The sequence below is a fragment of the Felis catus genome, chromosome A2 (assembly GCF_018350175.1).
Source record: "Felis catus isolate Fca126 chromosome A2, F.catus_Fca126_mat1.0, whole genome shotgun sequence".
Taxonomy (NCBI): Eukaryota; Metazoa; Chordata; class Mammalia; order Carnivora; family Felidae; genus Felis; species Felis catus.
Window position 1 is genome coordinate 107,208,551 of NC_058369.1, and position 24,268 is coordinate 107,232,818.

The 24,268-nt window shown below is 36.9% G+C and overlaps 1 protein-coding gene across 10 annotated transcripts in view; it reads right to left on the reverse strand.

Annotated features, from left to right (window-relative positions):
• DGKB (diacylglycerol kinase beta) overlaps nucleotides 1-24,268 on the reverse strand; it is a 945,456-nt gene that overhangs the window by 40,163 nt on the left and 881,025 nt on the right. The gene's annotated exons all lie outside the window — the stretch shown is intronic.

The window sequence follows — 24,268 nt, forward strand, 5'->3', positions numbered from 1 at the left end:
AGACCCTAGAGATCATGGAATTCGAGTCTCTCATTTAGAGATAAGAAGATTGAGTCTCTGAATCATTGAGTGACTTGTCCTTAGTGATGGGTGACTTTGTGCAGAAGTTCAAGAAACAATATTAATTTCTTGAAATGTTTTTTTCTGACGATATGCTACTAAAATACTATTTGGACACCACTAGATAATTAGCACAGTGCAATTATTATTATTATTTTTAACAGAGGACAGTAGAAAGAGGCTAATAGTAATAGCTCTTGCTTGTTGAGTGTTTAATAAGTGCCTGTCGCTGGACTCCTTTGGTTCCCCTTAAAACAAATTGTGGGTAAATATGATTATTCCCATTCATAGACAGAGAAGCTGAACACTAGAGAAGTTAACTAATTTATTCATATTAACATACCTAGGAAGTGACAGAGCCAAAATCTGAACCCAACTACTTTGATGCATAACCACCGTGCACTTGATAAATCAACCATATAAAACAGAGAGTCTTTAAAATTATAGAAATGCTTCTTACATAGGGAAAGAGGTTGGACTGTATAAGCTTCAAGGTCCCTTTCCAATCTGAATACTTTGGCTCAGCCAGAGGCAGAGGGTGCCCTCACATCAGGAGAATCCCACCAAGCCCAGCCCTGACACACAGCCCCTACACAGCTTACTTATTGAGCTCAGAGTGCCTGGATCCCTGAGAGGGAGGCAAGATTCCAGGTGCATATATATGGTCCTTTTATATTTTAACATTCTCATGTTTCTTTCAAATGTGAATAGTTTAATATTATTTTAGTAGCAGAACAAGCTGGAGATTGGAGCACAGAGTGGGAGGGCAGGATGATTTTACAAGATAATAACGTCAAAGCTGGTCATAACCGAGGTTGGATGTGCAGAAAAACAAGTGTGTTCTGTACGAACTCCATTTTGCATGGGAAACCCTCTTCCCGCAGTACGGGTCCACTGTAGCACGGAGTTCATAAAAGTAGATAATACATTGTAGTGTAGTTCAAGGGTATGGCAACTAAACACTCTGAAATCTCAAAATTTGTTAGGCTCATGATCATTGGCAAATATAAACCCTTAAAACAGAAAGTGTGACCAAGCCACTGGATTTTTTTTTTTTTAAATGAACTGATCAAAAAAACCCAATTATTTTTTTTAAACTTTAAGCTATAGCTGCAGCTGAGATTTCACCAAGTCAACACAACATTCCAGCTACAACATCAAATGTTAAGAAGTCATACATTCATTCACCTTGCTGTTCTAAACCCTATTTAGACTTATTTCTCATGAAACTTATTCTGTGTTTCTAGTTTAAATTTATGTTGCCAAGAACAGATGGACAAGGAATGGAAACATATTCTTTCAGCTGTAGCCCGCACTAAAATGTACTTGGCTCTATAGCCTGGGTGTTAATATACGCATTTCTTAGATATATGTCAACCAGAAAACTACACTGTGGCAAGCACTAAAACCCCAGATGTGTGTCTGGTGATATTTATAAAACAACAACAACAACAACAACATTGAAGTTCATATGAAGTATTATGTATTTTGCAACTGTCTGATTCCTAAATAAGGGAAATTTTGTGCTAATCTTGCAATGATCTGGTTGATGGGAACTATTCTACAAGAAATAAAACACTTTCTCATGACAGTTAATCTGTGAGCCCTAACTTTTCCATGAATCACAGGGATTGTCTAACCCACACCATATTGCTGCTGTCTACCACCCTCCTTCCGATTTTTTTCTTTAATTTGTCTTTGTTTTTCCTCCCTGAAAAAATACCCTGAAAATCAATTCTACCATTAATAATCAGTAATGAAGATATTTCTTACAGATTTAGAAGACAGGCTTTCAGATTTTCATGTTCTTCATAACACAAAGAACTGCATAGAAATAGTGGAATATTTCCTAACTCCAGTAAAAGGAAACTGATACCATTTATTTCAGGTTAATACCAATAACGTTCAGGAAAAAAAAAAAAGAAGCTCTAAATTTGTGCTGAACAAATTTGCTTCTATTACACTTCCACATTTTGTAAATACAGTAGTCTGCAATGTCTGTGCAAAATTGAGGCTTCTTACTTATTGTCCTTGGGGGTTGGATCTTGACTGATTTCAGACAAAGATAGTTTCTATCTATGCCATTTTGAATTTTGTTTCTATATGTAGTATCATCTAAAAACATCAAAGACTTCGTCACTTCACAATCTAGCTAAAATTAGTTTACATGCAGGTCCCGCTGGGATGTCACAACCAACCAAATAAACCTACTGAATTGGTTTGCTACCTGGCTATTGATTTCATACATAAAAGATAAAGTAGTGAACTACAGCCCATGGACCAAGTCTGGCCTGCTGCTTGTTTTTGTGTGGGTTGCTAATTAAGAATGGTTTTTATCCATTAACAAAGTGAAAACATTTAAAAAGAATAATATACTGTGACATCTGAAGATCATATGAAATCAACATTTTAGTGTTCATAATTTAGCTCTTTTTTGTCTTTTTTTTTTTTTTTTTTTTTTTTTGAGAGGGGTAGAGAGACAGGGAGCAGACAGACTCTTAAGCAGGCTCCACCCCCAGTGTGGGGCCCAACATGGAGCTCAATCCCATGACCCTGGAAACATGACCTGAGATGAAATTAAGAGTCAGATGCTCAACCTACTGAGCCACTCAGGCATCCCCATAATTTAGCTTTGATTGTAGCACAGCTACATTGTTTCTTTTAGGGTTTGTTTGTTTGTTTGTTTGTTTTTGTCTATGTCTGCTTTCACACTGCAATGGCAGAGTATTTGCAACAGAGACCATACAGCCTGAAAAGCCTGAAACATATACTATCTGAACCTTTAGAGAAAAGTGTCAATCTCTAGTCAAAAGAAACATATAATTAATTAAGCCATTGAGATTTTCACTTCAGTACTGCCACTATAAATGCTAAATGGCATCACAGTGACCTGAATGAAAGGCCGAACATCATTCCTTCCTCAGTGTATGTGTCCCTGGGTAAAACAGTTTTTCTCAACCATGGAGTATCACTGCCTTTTTGTACTGTGAGGATTCTCATAATCAATTTGTTATTGCATCGTGAAATACCAAAGTTTCCAAATAACTTTGTTACAAAAAAACGAGAGGCTTAATGTTCAACATTATGCGCAGTCATTGCATCCTGGTTGGACTTTTGAGCGTGAGAAAAAAAAAGGGAGATGAAACACAGGTAGGCATGAATCACAACCAGACCTGTAAATCCAGAAGAGCTAGCTCCACCTGTGAGCGTCACCCACTGAGTACTGAGACCTCCTGACATCCTGGTATTTGGAAGTATGTGTTGATCCTGAGGAAGATACTGCTTTCACTCAGTGGGAAAAACTGCATTTCTAAAGAGTTAAATGTCTTTCCAAATGGCTCTATGGGGGTAACAGAGTTAAAAGAATCTGCCATATTTGATTTTTTTCATATTTAAAACAGACAGTCCAGAAGAGGTGCGTCAGAGGGAAGGAACTTGATGAAACAACCAAAAACTGAGTCATATTAGAGCGACATTCTTTTTTTTTTAATTAATTAATTTAGCTTGAGAGAGAGAGAGAGCACACAGGAGAGGCAGAGACAGAGGGAGAGAGATAATCCCAAGCAAGATGCACACTGTCAGCGCGGAGTCTGACACAGGGCTCAAACCCACGAACCACTGGGATCATGACCTGAGCCAAAATCAAGAGTAAGACACTTAACCAATTGAGCCACCCAGGCACCCTGGAGCAACGTTCTTAACACAGGGTCAGGTGACTCTTTAACAGTATTTCAATATAAGTGGTGTCCTTCATTATCCTATATATTTTTATGAATTTTAAAACATGCTCTGAAGATATTCAGTAGATTTCACCAGACTAACAGAAATATGACAAGAAACACTATTTTAGAGTTTAATTTGCCGCGGACTTTGTAAATGTTTTTCTGAATACTTTTAGTGCAGGGCCATTTTGTTACACAGTCAATCAGGGGGTAAAGTATACCCCCAAGAGTCAGGGATAAAGTACAGATTTGAGAACACAGGAGTAGCACAGCTAATAAGGGGGTAATATTTATTCACAGCTCAGTCTCTTCATTTTTGACAGTTATGCCCTGATAATATGTCTCATTATGTAATTGTTTCAAAATGCCATATGTGAGGGAAGAGAAAAGGACGCATTACAAACACAGACTGAATGTGGGTTGCAGCATTTTACATCTCGTAGAATATAATGTGTACTGAAGTGAGGGGAAGGAGGGGCAAGGCAGGGCATGCTTCTTTGTGACTGGTGTCCAGCAACATGCTGTGACATGGGGGGAGGCCATATCCTGGGCTATACTCACTGACTCAGCAGGGACATTTTGTATTCATCATAAATTGCTAATTATATCAACGTCTATTATGTCTTTATTTGGCCATGATGTGTCCAGGATATCTATGGAGTTGTGCCTTTGAGGGTGGGCAGATTGTATGCCTTCTAGTGATGTTTCATTTATCTAGCAATTATTGGAAACATGCCTAGAGGTCCAGAATAAACTTGTAAAAAGCCAAGGTATGTATGAAATTCATCCACGTAGGTGAATCTTTGAGGATTTTTCCTTCACATGTGCATCTATTGTCCATTGATTCTTTATTTAGATGGCTCCTCACACGCACCAATGGCCATTTTCCCTTACCTCCTAAATTAGAAAATGCAAATAAAAGAAGGTGATTGGAGAGAACTAAAGCCACTGTTTATTCATATGGACTTTGTTTCACAGCCCAAGTATGTAAACATTAAAGAAGACTTTGGGGTGTCTGGGTGGCTCAGTCGGTTAAGCGTCCAACTTCGGCTCAGGTCACGATCTCACGGTTCGTGAGTTCGAGCCCCGTGTCGGCTCTGTGCTGACTGCTCAGAGCCTGGAGCCCGTTTCAGATTCTGTGTCTCCCTCTCTCTCTAACCCTCCCTCGTTCATGCTCTGTCTCTCTCTGTCTCAAAAATAAATAAACATTAAAAAAAAAATTAAAAAAAAGACGACTTTTAGCACCTAAGGCGATATACCATGCAATTATAGGTCTATCAAGGAAGTGGGGAGAGTTTATACATATATACTCTATGCCTACTATGGGCAGCCTCTCTGCTCAGGAATTTATAGGCATTTTTTTCATTTAAGACTCCCAATAATCCTTACAAACTGATATTATTCTCCTCATTTTATTGATGAGAAAACTATGTTACTTGTGCAAGTCTTCACATGTAGTTGAAAGTCTGGTTTTCAAACTACATATGCTTGACTCCAAATTCCATGTTACTATACATACTGACACAGTAAGAAGTAACCATTAAATGTTATCACTGATGGAAGAGAAAAAAGCAACAACACTAATAGTACCACTAATACCACTAATTTTCTTACTGCTAAATCATTTCAGATGTCACTGAATGAAAATATAGAATAAAACTCTCATTCACAACGACTACTCCAGGTCATGTGTGCATTATACTCTGCAGAATCCTGCAAGGAGGCTATGAAATGCAAAATATTTTTTGGAATAATTTATATCCAAAATGGTTAAAATGAAAACACTAGAAAATTAGAGTCTGGTACATAAATGGATTAACTAGAATTATTTGGAAAATTGAGCAGCATGAAATAACCCATTCTATTTTAAAAATCTGAAAAATAAGGGGTTAAGCTACACATACTGAAATTGTATATATATATATATATATATATATATACACACACACACACACATGAGATATATATATATATATATATATACATACATATAAATATATTATGTATATATATGTGTATGTGTGTGTGTATATATATATATATATATATATATATATATATATATATATAAATCACATGCCTGCTTTTTTTTTAGTGTTTATTTATTTTTGGGAGAGAGAGAGAGAGAGACAGAGCACAAGCAGGGGGAGGTGCAGAGAAGGAGATACAGAATCCAAAGCAGTCTCCAGGCTCTGAGCTGTCAGCACAGAGCTCGATCCAGGGCTCAAACTCACAAACCCAACTGCAAGATCATGACCTGAGCTGAAGTCGGAAGCTTAACGGACTGAGCCACCCAGGTGCCATCCCCGCCCCACCACATGCCTGCTTTTATTTCATTTCATTTATTTCTTTTTTTAAAAGTGAGATACCACCAATTTTATTTTATTTTTAATTGTAAAGAAAAATTTATTTATTTTTATTTTTTTTAAATATAATTTATTGTCAAATTGGCTAACATACAGTGTGTAAAGTGTGCTCTTGGTTTTTGGGGTAGAATCCCATGGTTCATCACATGCCTGCTTTTAAAAATGACTTTTAAAGAATGGATTTGATCATGTCTTTGAAAGCCATCTGGTTTTTGAAAACAACCAGCCAGAGCTGACTATAACTTTATGTATTTTCATTCTAAAATTCTGAACTTCTCTAAATGGATCCAAAAAAAGTAAAGACCAGAAATCACAGCGTGGCATATTGTCAACAACCTCCCTTATCGGGACCAAAGTGATTCAGGGCCTGCAAATCACTTTCTTACGTGGCATACTTGAAAAGCGATCTTCACCCCGGGGCACACAATCCAAGAAATCATAAGCATTTCTTTCACAAGGCCCATAGAGAATCAGCTTAAGGACTTCCCACAGCAATCTATTGCTGCAACTGACAATGTGTATTATGACTAAATGTAAACAGAGAGTTTGTGAGCACAAGCTAGCAGTGATTCTGAACGCTGTGCTTCTGGGTTCTTGAGTCAGTTTGTTCTTGTTAAGCTTTGTGGAGGGACTGAAGGCCGTCGCTTGTTTTCTGTGTGAATGAGCCATTAGTGTGTGTGGGGATGTTTTCACAGCACCATGCCTCTGCTGCCCTCTTCCATAAACCAAGCTACCTCACGTGTCTCCTCATATTAGCACCATCACTAAACAAAGCAAGTGCTCATGAATGATGGCTGATGTCAGCAAATTCTGAATAGCTTCTGGAGGGGCATCCTGCGCCCCAACACTGATGCCTGCTAAAAGGGTGAAGTCATCAGGGAGACGACCAACTGTCTTCTCCTACGAATTAAGCAGTTCCAACAATTAAAAAAGAAACCACCCCAATTCAAATCAATTTATTAGAAGGCAGTGCCAATATTACTTTAGATATGACTTTGTAGTTTTGCATTCAGTATCCAGCAGCAATATGAAGATGTTATTTTCTTGACATAGATTACAAAATACAATGTTTTATTGTCCCCTTATTTTAGTTTCAATGATGTATGAAAAACACTTATGAAAAACAGTAACGTTTTAAGAACATGGTAATGAATTTGATCTCATTTATAAATTAATACTGAAAATTAAAATAAGAACAAAACATAATAATGACACATAGTCATTTACTGAATAACAGAGCTGGGTTTTATGTCCAGTTTATCCTGGTTACGTACAAATAGTGTACTCTTAACAAGGGATTGAAAGATTCCATTATATTGGATTGACTGTGCTTTTTCAGACCATTTGTATAAAACCCTGCTGGTCAGAAGTAAATCATACTTCAGAATAGTATTTCTTCAGAAAAGAGGCTCCATGACTAAATATAATTAAATCCCAGTAACCTTCATTTGGAATTTTTTGGTATTCATCAAATATAGAATTATAGCCTGAAATCTGGTGTCTGGCCAGAGAATCCTTGAAAATCTGCTGACTTCAGGGCTCTGCACAACAGGAATGCCACAGGTGCTGGTTAGAATAGTGTGTGTGTTTAAGGGGTTTCGTTGTTTTACAGAACTGAGGACCCCCTCCTCTCCCTTCTGCTCAGCTGAGCATAGGACGTCAGAGCAGAACTGAGACAGGAACTCTTATGGTCTCAAGTTCTAACAACACCCTAATAGCATCATTGCCTCATGGTTTAAAGATGAGCTGTTCTTGACTCATCAGTGCCTCTAGTAAAGAATGATTTGAGTCAGAAGATTCTGCTTTTTTTTCCCCTTCATTTTTTAAGGCTTATAATAGATTGTAGACAGATGAACCATCCTATCTAAAAGGCTACTTGTTAACATGTTAGTACAACTTGGTGTATACCTAGATTCTTTTATTTCATATAGATCCTTCCTTTTTTTTTCTTTCTTCTGTAGTAAGAAAACCTTATTTTATAACTTTATGGTTACAGAAAAAGAATTAAATAACATCTTGGATTACTAAATTGAATTAATGTTGACAGAAGTAGTTTTATTTGGATGGGATTTTAAAATTAATCCCACTTGTAAATACTTGTAAGAAATAAATATCCTTTGTCATGTCAATTACAAAGTTAGCAAAGAAATCCTTTCAACACATGAAATCACTTAGAAGAGAGAACTTGCAATCTACTACTGTATAGGAAATTTTCAGTATCTAGTCACCTCACCATGCTTATTAATCATGTACTGACACGTTTCCAAATAGCTTGGATTTAAAAAAAAAATAAAGAATAAGCCCTTGTACATGGACATGTTGAGGGATTCAGATAAGTACAAAAGGTCTCTGTGAGAAAGTTTCCCTTTACATTTTAAGAAACATGTCATTTTATCTTTATAAAAGAACTGTACTGATATTAATCCAACTTTCAGAAAATACAGCAACATTTGTGACTAATAGTTATGTGAAAAGTAGAAATGGAACATTCGAAGTACCTTTGCCCCCAACAGCACTTGAGTACATAGGAGAAGTTCAAATGCAAACTTTCAGATTTCCAACACTGAAAAACTAAGGACTTTATCTCCCCTTTCAAGGAGTTGCTTTGTGGGTAGGGAGAGCCCAAACCTCTTTTATAGTCCAAACTTTGTTAATATAATTCATTCTTTTCCTACCTCTTCTTATAAGAGATATATTCTTCTTAAAAGAGTTTAAAACGCTTTTGCACTGATACTGTTGTATAGTGAAAAATTATTCTATTTAGTTGTATTCTTTTAAAAGTTATTTGTTTAAAAGGGCTTCACTGTATTAGTCTTGCAGCCCTTCATACAACAGAACAAAAGCAGTTCTATGAAAGAAGTCTAAACTTGGACAAACCGTAAAAAAAAAAAAAAAGCAAAGTTCCTCTCTGTTTTTATCAAATTTGATTGCTGCAGCTGTTCCCAGTTTCTGTATTTTAAAAATAGCCTTATTCAGTGCCTTGTTGGCTAAAGGCCAGAGTGCCATTAGAACATGCTGTACGGAAAACCTCTATTCAGTTACAGATACAGAAATATATTTAAGATCAGTGGGGGTCATCTGCAGCAAACACTTGTAAAGGAAAATAGAATTTTAATGTGTTTAGACTGATCGCCACTTTTGCCACATAGTTTAAAGCTTCTGTACAGAATCTTCCTAATAACTTTTTTTTGTTGTTGTTAATTTTAGGTAAAAATGCAAAATGAGCATCAAGTTCATTGGAAAAATATTATTAGAAAGGTCCTATTTCTCAAATAGTACCCATATAATTGAGATACATATTTCAAAGAATATTACCAGTGGTTTCTGTTCAACAAGTTAGCTGGTATGCATCGATCCCGTAGAAAGGTAGGTATTATGGAGCAAAAGCTGCAAATGGAATCACAACTTCTCTTGGATGCAGGCCACCTAACCAGAGGTCACCAGGTGTGAAACAAACCAAGGTACCCAAGGAAAATGAGTCTGGAAACTCATTTTGGACTGAGGAATTTTTATCTTTGGGCTCCAAGTGTACGGGAATAGGGTCAAAGAAGTGAATTATTAGTAGAGTTTCAGACCCCTATTCTCCATCTATCCAGTTCTTCTCTTTTTCCTCAACAAATAATAGAAACTAGCATTTGGGACTAAACAGATTCATAAAGGAATGCTAATTTGAGTTCTAAGTAAGAAGAATCTGTTCCATATGGATCATCAATAAAAAAGAAAAGATTTTTGAAGCCAGGAGATGAGAGCAGTAAGAAAGAATTAGCAAGCAGAGGTCTAGGGAGAACATAGGTGAGAAAAGAAGCTTTCATTATGGAAATGAACATCGTTGCCGAGAGGTGAAACATCTGAGATTTTACTTTTTTTTGAAAGCTAACATATTAGCCTTCCACAGTTTTGGGATGGGTTGCACAAGACAGAAATCTCTGAGGTCACAAACCCAAGACTTTATTACCTACAACATTTATGTCAGTCTTTCGAACCCCAATTTACATAGGGTGAAGCAAAGAGCATTTAAATCATGGAATCGAAGGGGCATAGAGAAACTAGGCCAGCATTCTGCAGGCTTCTTAGCAAAGTGTTAGGCTCACTGTGAACCTATGGGCGGAAATAGGACAGAGACTGCTCTTATTTCCACAAGTAATGGGGATGGAGAGACGATGCTCAGGTGCTCTAGGTGCAAGGCATGGTAGAACCAAAATTCAGTGGGATTGAATTGGTAAGCAGAACCAAGCTATAATATGACTGGACCAGTGGCAGCCACTGGAATAAAGTTCTTTATTAGGCTACTAAATTAACACCACGATTGTACTATGCCATTGCTTGATGATTTCCGAAGTAAAAGCAGTAGTGATGACAAAGTGCACAGTATCTCAGAACTCTGGACAGCAATATTACCAAAAAAGACACTTGTCCTTCACTACATCCTTATAATCTCAGAAATAACAAAGACAAGAATGTCAAAACAAAAAAAAGGAGAAAAATATTAAAATCATATATTTCAGTTGCTAGGCTCGGTGCTGGGTATATAGTAGTAAGCAAGACTAAACAGAGACTCTTAATACAATCATTGGAAAGGAGAGGTTCACATTTTACTGCACATTCAGAATCGGGCATCTGTCCGGAGCTCCTGGGAGGCAACTTGCTACTGCATGGTAGGAGATATTATGGTTCCTGAAAGGTTTGAGCACTTGGATTCAGGCATTTCTGAATACAGTCATAGATTTTTCCATTACGTGAGCGAATATATCCACTTTGGCTCTTTTACAATCATTTTACATTTAAATGTTTAAACTAAGACAAACAAGTTTTGTTTAGCCAGTTGAATTGGGTTTTTCTCACTTGCAACTAAATGGTAAGTGAGTGACATTACTTCCGGTTCTAACTATTGCCAGATTCATAGTCCTCAATATACTTGGTAGTGTCATTCTCCATCACTGTCACCTTTAAGTGATTTATATTCCTCAAACAAGAACCTTGGCATTTAGCTACCCATAATCTTTATTTCCAATACTCTTTTATGCAAATTATCAGACCCTGCTCAGACTACTATTTTCTGTTCCCTTAAGTAGGCTTGATTGTCACTACTCTGCTCCCCTCAAATATGAAAGTTTTTTCGTCCTCTCCTATTTAAACTCTGTCAGTTCTTTAAGGCTCAGCTAACAACATCTTTTCTGTAATGCTTTCTCTTATGTCATCACCCTTTGCTAAATGTTGCAAAAACACGGTATCAATTATGACCCTTTGGCACTCAACCTACACTGGGAGGCAACAATCACAGAATCAAAGATTCACAGTGTGCCTCCCAGAGCGTAAGACCTAGCAGTTAAAAAATGGCACACATCACTTTGCACTTTGGTCATCTCATTGCCTAATGGTCTACATGAGACTCCTTACTGTTGACCTTGATCATTATCAATATTTTGGTCCAAGTCTGTTTTTTCCTCCACACCACTCACAAAAGCAGTCCCCATTTTGACATAACTATTATGAATTTCCAATTATCTCATTTTGTTTCATCATGATTAGGGATTTTGGCAAGAACTTTTATTTTCCTGGCTTAAGTCTCATCTCCATATTTATTTTGTTATGTTATACATATTGTTTCATAATATTACCTAACTTCCATTCATTCATTTATCCATTTACTTCACACAGCACGGTTACACAAAGCACAAAATAGATGCTCAGTAGATCAATACAGGCCTGGTAGCCTGGAAGCTACCTGAGATGTGTGTGAATGAAGTTATAGTCTGTAATCTCAAAGAGCTTATTATCCTTAAGAGAACTGATGTGCAAATAATGTAATGTAGTATACATCGTGCTACAGTAGAAATATTCAAAGTATAAGTGCGAAAAAAGGAGACTGTTTAACAGTATGGATGGTGGCTGCAGTGGGGAGAGTTGGGATATTAAGATTTTAGCCAAAATCTTTCTGGAATTGATGACATTGAAGGTAAATTTTAGTTATCTGATGTCAGGGTGAGTGAAGCTCTTCGAGGATGAGAAACATGCATGAAAATAAAATAACATTTAAATCACACGCTATGTCCAGTGAACTACACAAATCTCCATGTTCTGGCTTCCAAATAGCAGGGAGAAAAGCTGTGAGAAAGGACATAATGAGGACTCCATCAGGAAGGGCCTTATAAACCATGCTTGGTTGCTTGAATTTTCCTTGTAGTTTACTGGAGGCCAGTTAAGATTTCTAAGTGAAGCAGATAAGTGATTAGATTACATTTTAAAAAGAACATTTTGGGAGTCATGTGGAAGATGGATTGTAAGGAAGTGAGGTTGAGAAGCAGGGCGATCACTTTGAGAGAAGTGCTGAAAGAATCCCGTGAGAGATAACAAGGAGGTAAGGAAGGCTGGAGCCATGTGCAGGAGAGAGAAATTTGTTCATGAGGCAGAACTGGCAGTATCAGCACCTGGGAGGTGGGAAATGTTAGAAGGCATGGTGACACTCACGCTCAGGCTTGGGAGACAAACCAATGGCCATGCCACCAAATCAAGATGGGGGAGGGGGGTTGGGGGAAAGGACAAGTGGGGAAGTAGAAAACATGATGGGTGTGGTTTAGGATGTGCTGATATTATGGGCTCTGGGGGACATTCACACAGAGCTCTCTGAAACGCCACAGAGAGGACTGCTTGGAGAACACATGTCTGTATATTACCACTATCTCCAAATTCACTTAAAATCTTCAAGGGTAAGAATCATACATTGTGCTGCTTTACAATTTGTTGTTGTTTTGTTTGTTTTTAGATCCCCAAATGCACAACCTGGCATAGAACAGACAATCAATAAGCAAATGTTGAATTAGTAATAATGTACTGTATTAAGTACACTTGAAGTTTTCCTGATAGTGTTCCGTAACTGTTGCCAAAAGACAGACTCACCTTTGAATTTGTTTTACCTAGCTGGTGAGGAGGGGCAGGGTTGAGAGAATGGCTTATGATTTCAGAGACAGTTTTTTGAAGGGACAAATGTATTCCTTTTGATGAAAGGTAAACATTGATGGATCATCTTTTATGTGGAAGTATTTCTTCTATTAATCTGGCCCTATTTAGTTTCCCAGGGTTTTTCACGACCTAACTATACTCATAGTAATTAAGAACTATGCTTAAGCCATTGTTAGATATGTTTATTTATTTTTAAACTTGCAACCAATAACATTTCTTATGTATATGGTTTTACAGATGGGGAAAAGCAGAGAATATAAGCTATTTGTCAACAGTTATTCAGTGAGCATCTAGAGTTCTGCTCATGATATGAGAGTTCCTTTCTGTCTCTCAAGGATGCTGATGGAAAGATTCTTTGGAAAGCTGCCATTAATTAATAATATCTTGTCAAGGTAAATTTAAAAGGCAAAACTGTTGTTATCTAGCCATTCTATTTGTTGGAAACTCCTTTGTCATTATTAATTCTTCTCTATTCTCATTGTGATTCAAGAATGTTGATAATTTAATTTTTACTGACCGCTGTAAAAGTTGACATCAATTTGCTCATTCTTTGTTATCTTTTCAATAGCGTAAAAAAGTTAGGATTACGTCTGTAACAATATAATAAAGTATTATATAACTGCCTACTGAATGTTTTATTTTCAAATCTCTCCAAAAATAATTATAATTTGATAGCATTTTTAATATATAAAAATTCTTTAAATCAGAAATAGTGTGTTACTTATTTGTCATAAGATGCAATCATACCATTACACTGTTAGTTGTTAGAAGTATTTTATGAATTTTGAATTCTATTAAATGATGATTTATTTTTTCCAGATAAGTCACCATGCAAGAGGCACTTACTTATTACACGTTTTTCAGCATATGTTGCAAGTTTATTTTAATGCTGAAGAGGCACATTATGATCAAAGCAGAATTCTGCCCAATTTAAACTGTTCCAAGCTATTTTCATACATTCACTCATGTAATACTGTAAAATTTACATTAAAATGAACGCTCCTCTACAATTAAGTGATTCAGTCAACATTAAAAAAAAGGTGCAAATGTGTGCAACGTGAAAAAAAATCAACAGATGTGCGAATAATCTCTGCTTGGGGATTAGTATCAAAAAGAACAGTAGCCAAAAAAAAAAAAAAAAAAAAAGGTTCCAACTCATATTCTTTCTATACTCCAAAGTTTTTCTGCACCCATGTAAAAGGACATGCACAAAAACAATCACAATTTCCCCCTATGATGATAATTGGATTAGCCAATAACAAATTGGAGTGAGGAGCAGATAATAACCTACAAAATCAGCATTAGCTCTTGGAGATGGATACATATTTTGATTTTGCCTCATTCTCACACTCTTCTATCCTGATAATGGATACATTTCAAAAATAGCAATGATCCCCCCACATTCAGAGAAAGTTCATATGTATCTAACCACAATATTTAGCATTAAAGCATTTCAATAGGAATTAGTCAGCTAGGATACAGTAACAAAAAGAAAAGCTTATGATCCTATAGGATCTGGCCAGTGTATGCCGTTGTCCAGATTGTAAACCACACAACTCTAGGTTCACAATTCACATTCTAGTGAAAGGAATGGCACCTCCTTAAATTTTACAGAGCGGATCCTCTGCATTCACATACACTGGAGCCATGACCAGTATCATGAGGTTGTAGGACATGTGAAGAGAATTCTTTTGCATGGGATAAATGAGATCAAAGTGCTTCATAAAGCTTCATTTATGTTTCTAGGAGGTAGAGTGTGGTGGCCACCGGAAGAATGCCCAGTCTTCATCTACTTCAGTAGGTGTGGAACAAAGAGTAACTTGAAGTGTCAAGTGACAATCTGAAATATTTAGACAATCTGAAGCTTCTGGTCAAATAACAGCCATAAAAGTTACTTAAGTGTCATCCTGTTCTCTACCACCATCACCCACGACCCCCGCTCCAAGGAAATGCCAGATATTTGTCTCTTCATCATTTTAACAGAGCATTGCAGTGCCATCTATTTAAGAAAACATAAAACGAAATGTCACTAACTGACAAGGATATTCCTAAATAAGAGGAAAATGAGTTGAAATAACTGTACTTAAACATATTGTCTATTAATGTTTTTTAACTAATTAACTTTTACAGAAATCATTGATATACATTATATTAAATCAGATAAAAACAAGGAGAATGCTTTTCTTCACAAATCTCAACATTTTGTGCTAGAATGGATGAAATTTTAACACATGGAAACTTGAATAGAGAGGCTTAATGTACACATCCATGTTCAACTCTGACATGACCCAGAGCATCAACTGTTCTGATTGACTGCAGCTCTCCTACACAGTTCTACAAGTAAGCCTTGGTGAACTGAACCTTCTAAGTGTGTCTGTATGTGTGTCTAACTAGATACATGTGAATGAGGAGATGATTAGCCTGAGGTCTCTAGTTAAGTCATTGACCATACCTCATTCCATAAGACTGACTCTCCACATAGATTTTAAATTGGGAAATATAAAACGGCTGAGAAAATACAGGGCTTATGATTTGGTAAGGAGTTAATATGACTTAAATTGTCTCATGAAAATCTTCATTGGCTCTTTGCCCATGAGAACTAAGTGGTTCAAGTTCTTAGTCAACTGACTAAAAGGAAGTTTAGAGTGAATGTTTCTGGAACATTATGAAATAGCCAAGACCCATGACAGACCATTAGCATGGCGATTATTTTCTGTACAAAAATAAAGAATGTTAATAATAGTGTCATGGGTATGGGAGAGGAACATATATGCTCAGGTAGTTCAATTCAAGGAGAAAAAGAAATATATTGCTATGAGTTGTTTCCTAGCTCGGTCTCTGGTAGTTATGTGCATGGAATTCTTTGAAATTGGGAAATTTTTATTTGGAAAAACCTGAATAAGTTTTCATTGTATGTTTATATGTGTGGGCAAATGTACACCCACAAGATTAGGTGTCAACAAAAATATCATAATTTTAATTTCCTGATAATCAACTTAATTCTGCTTCTATGTTCCCATGACTCTATCTTATCAGTAAATTCCATCTGAGATATTTTAAAGGCCCATTTCCTCTCTGAAGTTTGTATAAAAGCCGGGGCAATGACAATAGCCTCTCATTCTTAGTCTGTTACATCGTCAGTGTTAATTACAGTATACAAGCTGGTCTCCTGATGCACCTGTGGGACTAAGGGAACCTTCCTGAGCCTTGGAGGCGGCCTCCCAGCTCTTCATTGGAGGTGGACAATACCTTCACAGCCCATCCGTTTGAGGATGTCATACCACCACCTCCTTGGAACTCTTCCAGGAGCCGATTATGGTTCTACTCTGTTCTCGGGACCCACCATAGTAACCCTTTCCCCTGCCTGGTCCAGCAGAACCTCTCTTTTCTCTTTCTTCATTCGTAAAATCTTCCACTTTGTTTGGAGTCTCAGAACATCTCTTTAGGGAGCAAGAGTCACAAATACTTGGCCAGATGGACGAATATGGTCCACAGGATTGTTTGACTTATACCCCACTGTGTTATAAAATTTTAAGTTGTTGCTAACTTTGTTTATTCTGTCAATTTTTTCTTTGAAAAAAAAAACTTCATTGAGGTATGATTGTTATACAAAAAGCTGTATATATTTAATATATAGAATTTGACAAGTTTGAAGAGAAGTATATACCTATAGAACCATCATCACAATCTATGTCATAAATATATCTTTCACTTCCAAAGGCTTCCTCCCTTCTTTTTTTTGCCAATAAGAACACTTCTTATAAGATGTACACCCCTAGCAAATTTTAGGGATACAATACAGTGTTATTAACTATAGGCTCTATGCTTTACACTATGTATCTGTGAGTTCTTTTTTTTTTAATGTTTTTATTTATTTTTGAGACACAAGAGTGTTAGCAGGGAAGGGGCAGAGAGAGAGACAGAGAGAGAGAGAGAGAGAGAGAGAGAGAGAGAGAGAGAGAGAGAATCAGAAGCAGGCTCCAGGCTCTGAGTTGTCAGCAGAGAGCCCTATACCAGAGCTCTAACTCACTGACCGTGAGATCATGATCTGAAGTCAGATACTCAAATGACTGAGCCACCCAGGTGCCCCTCTGAGTTCTTCTTATGCAACTGAAACTTTGTACCTGTGACCAACACTTCCCTGTTGCCCCTGTTCAGAGCCCTGGATAACTACCATTCTATTCTGTGCTTCTGTGAGTCTGACTATTTTAGATTCCTCACATAAGTGGGATCATGGGATATTTGTTGTTCTGTGCCTGGCTTATTTCCTTTAGCATAATGTCTTCCAAGTTCATCCATGTTGTCACACATGGCAAGACTTCCTTCTTTTTTAAAACTGGATAATATTCCATTGCATGAATAACCTACATATATGTACTTTATCCATTTATCTGTTGATGGACATATAGGTTGTTGCCACATCTTACCTATCAGAAATAATGCTGCAATGAACAACTGAATACATGTATCTCATCAAGATCCTGATTTCAATTACTCTGGATCTATACCAAGAAGTGGGATTGCTATATCATATAATAGTTTATTTATTTTTTTCATTTTTTGAGGTACCTCCATACTATTTTCCACACTGGCTATATCAATCTACATTCCCACCAACAGTGTACAAGGGTTCCATTTTCTCTATATTCTTGCCACCACTTTTTTTTTAAGTAATAGCCATTGTAACAGGTGTGAGGTGATATCTCACTGTGGCTTTATTAGTGGTACTTAGTACCTTTTCATACATTTATTGGTCATTGTATGTCTTCTTTTGAGAAATATCTATTCGGGTCTTTTTTTTTTTTAATCAGGTTATCTGGGGGTTTGTTTATGTTAAGGAGTTGCAGGAGTTCTTTATAAATTTTGGATATTAATTCCTTATCAGATATATATACAAATATATATGTACAAAACATGTACAAATATACATACATATATATACAAATATATGTACACATATATATACACACAAGTATTTTCTCACATTATGGTTAACACGTTAAAAAATAAGTAGATTTCCACATAAACATGTACTTCTGAGTCTCTTGAAAGACTAGAGGATCTGGCAACATTGAGCCAATTTGCTCTCCTTGCAAATCTCCTCATCTTAGGCAAAGCAATGCCCTTTACAATTCAACAAAGTCCCTGCCTAGAATATTTCACTTCTGGCTGCACCAAGCATTTATGATTTTGTCTTCCGAGCTTAGAATACTAACTGCAAAAAGCCCCAGAGCCAAAATGTGGAAAATCCTTACCACATCCATAAAACTTAGAATGGCAGACTATAGGTAGGCAATAATAAGAAAATGAATAACAAACAAAATGAATAATAACAAAATGTACACATACATATTATATTTTAGACAGAGATGCAGACAGATGGATAAATATAAGCAAGGAAATCTATAGACTGAATAAGATCATTTCTGATATAGAACACTAACCAGATGATAATTTAATAATGCACATATTCAAAAGAAAAAAAAAAGTTATGTGCTAACTACAAGCCATCAAATCTTTACAGAATTGATATTACTGAGATGAATTACACGGCATATATTCTCATAGAGATACTAGTCTCATAAAAAGAGCAGGTGGTGTATAGAATACATATAGGCAAGCAGTTCATTAAAACACACACTGAAAAATGTGATAGGGGTTATAATAATGCTAAGCTCAAGATGCTAGGTTGCTTTTAGGAAAGGAAATTAACCAACCTTATAGAAAAGTTTCTCAGAGGAAGCTAAGTGTCAGCAAAAAACGAAAGAATGAGTCTGAGCCGGGTGAACAGGTAGGCAATGGTGGTTTCAGGCAGGGGAATAGTATGTGCAAAAAAACAGTGAAAGGTGAGATAAACCCTGATGCTTAAAATGACCTAGAAATTGTTCAATTTGGCTGGAGCAGAGAATTTCATGGGGTATGAAGGAAACAGCAAGTAGGGTCAAAGAGCAAGCAGGTGCATGTATACAGAATTTTATAAATCACATTAAAGAGTTTGGACTTATATGAAGGCTATTGCTCCCCCCCCCCCCCCATTGAAACACTGAATACAGTACACAACATAATAATCAGATTTTTGGTGCTGAGAAATCATATGGCTCCTTCAAAGTCTAGTTTCTTTAACTGTAAAGTGGAAATAATGTCATATACTCTTCTGGCTTCATTGGATTGTTGCAAAGATCAATTAATGATATATGCAGAAGCCTGGCAAACTCTAAGATATAAGTAAACCTTATATTGGTTAAAATTTATTTAATGCGTTAACTGTTTTTGCATGAGGCGGCTGAGCAAGATCCCTGATAGATTAATAAATTGTATTATATAGAACACTAGCAGTAAAGTACAATGTGAATAAGTTACTACCATCTAGTCAATTAGGAGAAAGACAATATGATAGGAAAAATGAGCCTTAGAGTAAAAAATGAGATAGAGGTTATAGATGTTGCAAATAACTTTTAATTTACCTTTTCTCTTATTATATTGTTACTCTTATTTAAGGTGTTGAAGACGTTTGTCCTTCTTTCTGCCTAATACTTTAAGTTTTAATTTAAATACCAGTCAGGTAACATACAGTGTAATATTAGTTTCAGGTGTACAATATAGTGATTCAATCCTTCCATACATCACCCGGTGCTCATCACGATAAATTCCCTCCTTAATCCCCATCACCTATTTCACCCACCCTCCCACCCACCTCCCCTCTAGTAACCATCAATTTGTTCTCTATAATCAAAAGTCTGTTTCTTGGTTTGCCTCTCTCTTTTCCCCTTTGCTCATTTATTTGTGGGTCTTAAATTCCACATATGAATGAAATCATATGGCATTTGTCTTTCTCTGTCTTATTTCACTTAGCATAATACTCTCTAGCTATATGTACGTCATTGCAAATTCTGCCCGATATTTTTTAAGCAACCTCCCTCTGTTTCATGAACATAAATTCTGCCTTCAGGAAAGGCAGAAGCTCACTCCCTTTGCCTCCTTTGGGGTCAGCATGTGATCTAACAGCGTGTGAACCATCAGTGTGTGATACATCAGTAGGTAACCCTTCACAGTGTGACCCATTAGACAGTAATTCACCTGCATGTGACCTATGCTTTGCCAATCAGGTGCACTAATGCAAAACTTTAGTTTGGAAGTCAGTGGTGAAGGAGGAGGTGCCAGGAAGAAATGACTTCGACCAGGATGGCACGGAGTTATTCTGTTCTCTGACAGAGTAGTGTCAGAGGCCCTGGGGTAGCATCCTGTCTCCAACATCTCTACATTGAGGTGTTATACTTGTGCACGGAAGCAATGACCGTAAAGTTTCCTATGGACAAGTCAGGTGATGTAGTCCGTGTGTGGTTTCTGGCCGAGTGGCTTTTAAGCCTAATTTTCAGTCCTTTGAAGAGGTCCTGGGGCTCCTATTAAACACATTTCTTTTTTTCTTACACAAGCGAGACATGATTCTGTTGTTTGCAACTAAAAACCCTGACTGATATCTGTGTCAAAGCAAAACTATGATATTTATCCTGAAATGGCAAACTTTTTAGTTCTACTCCCTTATTGTACTTGGGAACTAGGACATGAACACAGCAAGGGTGAGAGTATAAATGTGGGACAAAAGAAAGAACTGGATCCCAATGCTATATCCTCAAAGTAAAACAGATTTTTAAAAAATTAACAACCTTAAAAACTTAGTAGGACTTATTAACATAATTTCTCATGTGACCCTTGAACATTTTGTTTCTTCTCAGGAAGGTTTTGCAGTGAGTAAACGTGCAAGCTTTAAAATAGGAGTCTGAGTCCAGATTGCTACTCCTTAAGTTGTTAATTGTGTGATCTTAAAAAAAAAATATTTTATCTTTGCGAGCACCTGTCCCTTTCCCTATAAAATGAAATAAAAATACCCAGTGAGATGGGGCGCCTGGGTGGCTCCACCAGTTAAGCATCCGACTTTGGCTCAGATCATAATCTTGTGGTTTGTGAGTTCGAGCCCCACGTTGGTCTCCGTACCGACAGCGCGGGGCCTGGAGCCTACTTTGGATTCTGTGTCTCCCTCTCTCTCTCTGCACTTCCCCTACTTGTGTTCTGTCTCTCTCTGTCTCTCAAAAATGAATAAATGTAAACAAAAATTAAAACAGAATACCCAGTGTAAATATTTTCAAGACTCTTTATGCCATGCTTGGTACAGGACAGACATTCAATAGTTGCTTGTTAACATCATAAACAATAACATTTTGTAGAACTAGAAAAGTTCTACAAGGATGGAACAAGTATATTGAGTATTGGTACTCTGGATTCTTGAACTGTGATGGGAGTGCAGTATTAGAACTCCTTAAAAACTTGAAAAGAACACAGGCTAGTCTAGGATAAACAAGTATATTCTATTTAACATTCACATTTGAAATAGGAGGCAGGAACTATTAATGGGAGTTCAAGTTCTACCACGAATAGCTTCTACCCATTTCACTGACTGCCAGGCATTGCCAGACAGCCCCAATTTCCCCCTCTTTATAAATTTTCTCCTTCCCTCTCCCTTTGAAGTTATTAATGTTTCTTTGAGCCTGTGTGTACACAAATGCTAGCATTTCTGTATTGAACACAAGAGTTCAAAATGAAGAGTTCAAACTGTTGCATTAATTTTAGAGTATCTTTGGAAGCAGGCTTTTATTTCTTTCTTCATTTTTCTTCATTCGAGCCTTATGCATTTAATTTTGGAATGCAGGAGTACAAGTAGCCTCGGCGGCTAACTACATTCTCTAATTACTCACTGAATTCACTACTAATATTTGCTCAGTCCTATCCTAGTGCTCCAAGAATTGTCTGAAATAAACAAAAGGCCATTCAAAGCCACGTGGGTATAGCTAGTTTTTATTATTATTATTTTTTTTTCATTTACCTCTTTGCTTCTTCATTCTTTCTTTTGTAGTCTCTTCTCTCTACTCCATCCCTAAGTAGCTGGCTTCTTGGTAGCCTATGTGTTTTACACAATGGATTACTAAATTAGCAGAGTAATATTGATACAATGGCCCTCGTCGTTTCTCTTTTCTCTGTGGGGTGCATGTGTAACTCCCTAACAGAATACAACCATGGCTATATGCAGAGTGGAAACAAGCAGGACATGAGTATAAACCTGGAAAACTATTACTACTGATGAAAAAAAAAAACTTTAAAAACCATCACCACTCATCAATTTTTAAAATGTAGTGCATGTTTAAACATTTATTTGTTTCAAATGAATAATGAAAGGCAGTTCTATCTTCCCCAAACCAAAATTAAGTAGCACTGAAATTTCTTTTCATAGAGTGATATATTTCAAAATTAGGTATTTGGAAAGATACAGATACTGCTTGCAACTATAAAAACAAGATCAAAACATTTTGATGCCCTTTTCCCACTTCAGTAGGACAGCAACTACACAAGGCTATTCTCTAGAGTAATGATCTTCCCTCCCTCCAAGGGTTTTTTTTATCCCATATTCAGGAGGTCATATCCAGTCTTCAGCTGCACAAAGCTCCAGTCCTATTAATTTAAAATGGGGGTTTCAGAGGTTCACATACAGGAAAACCTGCTTCTTAAGAGGTAAGCTCTATCAAAATCCTATTTGAAGAAAAAAATGAGAATATACCTTTGAGAAAAAAAATCTATTTATATAATTTGTCTTCTTCACTATTAAGGAATAAAAGCTTACAACAGAAGTTAATAATATATCTTTTGCTGAAACATAGTTCAGTTTAGCTCCATGTTTTCATAATATTGGTTTTTTTTTTTTGGATCTGGTATTATTTTTGTCATCATCATCATTGTTAAGCTATCTGACAGATACAAAAGGTTATTCACCCTATGGCTGTCTCATTTAAAAAAAAATGTTGCACATTCATCGAAAAGAATAAAAGAGATCTGGTTGAAGACGCAGGTGCACTAATAAATGGGTGGTCTTTGGATTACAGTATTTATGTGCACGATGGCAAAGCTGAACAGAAACCTAAATGTTATACACACAAAGTGGTACAACAAGAACATCTGTGTTGGGGGGATTGAACTGGCATGGCTAACACCTCCAGTGCCAGGTGCAAAGGAAATTTCAATACAGCTTGAGTAATCTTGACTGCTAGCATCTGCCTGCATCAGATTATCTCCTACGTTCCTAGTCCACCACTATCCATTAGAGTATTTATAAGATACATCTGGTGGTGCAATGGCCAAGCAAGAAGTAGCGATGCCTCCATTACTGGGGGCAAATGCCCGACTCTTTAACTCAACATAAAGGCAAACAGGAATTCTTTTCAGGTCCAGGGCAGCCAGCCAATTCTACAAGACTGATTAGCAGACGGCACTCCAAAAATATGGCTGCTCTGGCTTTTCAGTTTAGTCAGATGTATATCCATGTGCATAAGGTGGAGAAGGTTAATTCTTCACTTTTAAATTATGTCTTTAAATATTATTTCTAGGAAATAATAATTAAAACAGAGTTTTAATGTACTGCAAGAATCATAACAGAGTTTTAATGTGACTTGGCTCAGTCTAACGTCCCAACATACATCTAATTTTCAGAATCAATAATTATGGTAGGTATGAGAATGGTGGAGATCCTCCAACCAGTGGTCTCCACATAATGAAGCTTCACATGACCAACAACCCATTTTACACAAAGATTATGTCTCTTTCTTCAAATCTGCAAATCACCCTTATCTCTAATATATGTCCATGCCACCTACAGCAGAGAAAGTAGAAGTCACCAGATCAGCCTGACTTCAACACTCTATCAGCTTACAGCTGCACACATCACCACCTGCCCTTTCCCCTTTGCCTCTGCTTCATGCTGGAAGAGATTTATGGGTTCTTGACCTTTACAAAGCAAGCCCACCTCCTTCTGCTTTATATCCTTAATTTTACTGATTTTTTACGCACTCTCCCTCTCCCCGGGTTCCTTCCCATCTGAATCTCAAGCTGCTTTTAAGCCACTTGCTTAGAAGAAAACCTCTGGATGGCCTATTCCCCTACAACAGTCACCTTCACCACTGCTCTCCTCTTTCTCAACCAAACATCTTTTCAAGTTTCTGACTTTGTTCCCCTCCTACTCACCTCTCAAACCATTAAAATCTGGCTTCTTTCCTCAACATTCCATTAAAATTCGTCATTCATTTTGTAAGTCACATCTCTTCGTGCTGCTAAAATCAA